Source organism: Micropterus dolomieu, unplaced genomic scaffold (assembly GCF_021292245.1).
Source record: "Micropterus dolomieu isolate WLL.071019.BEF.003 ecotype Adirondacks unplaced genomic scaffold, ASM2129224v1 contig_2125, whole genome shotgun sequence".
NCBI lineage: Eukaryota > Metazoa > Chordata > Actinopteri > Centrarchiformes > Centrarchidae > Micropterus > Micropterus dolomieu.
This window is the reverse complement of record NW_025731115.1, coordinates 5,241-6,247: the sequence shown is the minus strand read 5'-3', so window position 1 is coordinate 6,247 and position 1,007 is coordinate 5,241. Positions and strand designations below refer to the sequence as shown.

Genomic DNA, 1,007 nt, shown 5'->3' with positions numbered 1-1,007 from the left:
TTGTTGTTTCAGATCCACATTTAACTGATAGGTACATTCTGTATCCTTTCGCAGAGGCAATTTCATAGTCTATGAAGTTCTCCTGAGACGTGATTATTGCTGGTTGAAAACTTAACCCAATACCCCGCCTGGATGATTTGAAATATAGTCAGCTTTGGCAGTTACTGTTATTCTCAGAGCTTAATATTTAGTTTTAATGTGGAAACACAAATCAAATAGTTTTGGATTGTTTGTAAATACTACATATTTGTGTAGCTCCTTTCTCTTCTTTTTGACTACTTGAAAGCACATTTACAATACATCACACACATTCATTTTCTAAACCTTAGTGCTCAAGCAGAAACTAACTTTCACACACGTTCATACACTGGCGGAACAGCCACCAGATGCAATTCGTGGGTTCAGTATCTTGACCAAGGACACTTTGACATGCAGCCTGGAGGAGCTGGGGATTGAACCGCTGACTTCCCGATTCAGGGGCAACCCTCTCAAGCCACAGCCTTGGTTAAATTCAATTAATTTTAATCCAGACCTAATAATAAGTCATCCACAGAGTCTAATGTATACCAGTCAAGCCATAACTAGCGTTTCATGTAAAAAAAATAAAAATAAAAATAAAGGTGGATCAAAAAGCCACACCTGTGTAATATCAGTTCAGTAGGGCTGACCCCCAATAGTCGAAGATTCTATGCTTCAATGGGTGAAGCCTGATTCGACTGTCAATTTCTCAGCTGAAGCTTCGTGGCGAAACAAGGATCATGCCATTTTGGCAATATGGGGGTGCTCAACATCTGATTTTACATAGAACTACCAGTTTTCTCCCAATAAGTTAATATAGAGCCTATTACAATATACATTTCAATGTTTAATACTGTAAATAAACATGTAAAAAAAATTAGTAAAAGTGTGTAAACAAATCCAAAATTGTAACCCTAACCCTAGGTTGTGTCAGGGAAAATAATTCCTTCCCAAAGAATACATTCCCTCCTTTTGGCACAAAGTGTCAA

At 37.6% G+C, this 1,007-nt stretch overlaps 1 non-coding gene across 1 annotated transcript; it reads left to right on the top strand.

Moving 5' to 3' along the window:
- The first annotated feature begins 42 nt into the window (after positions 1–42).
- Positions 43–180, top strand: LOC123964388. The gene has a single exon (XR_006823426.1). It is a non-coding gene; the product is annotated as a U4 spliceosomal RNA (small nuclear RNA).
- Positions 181–1,007: the final 827 nt, after the last annotated feature.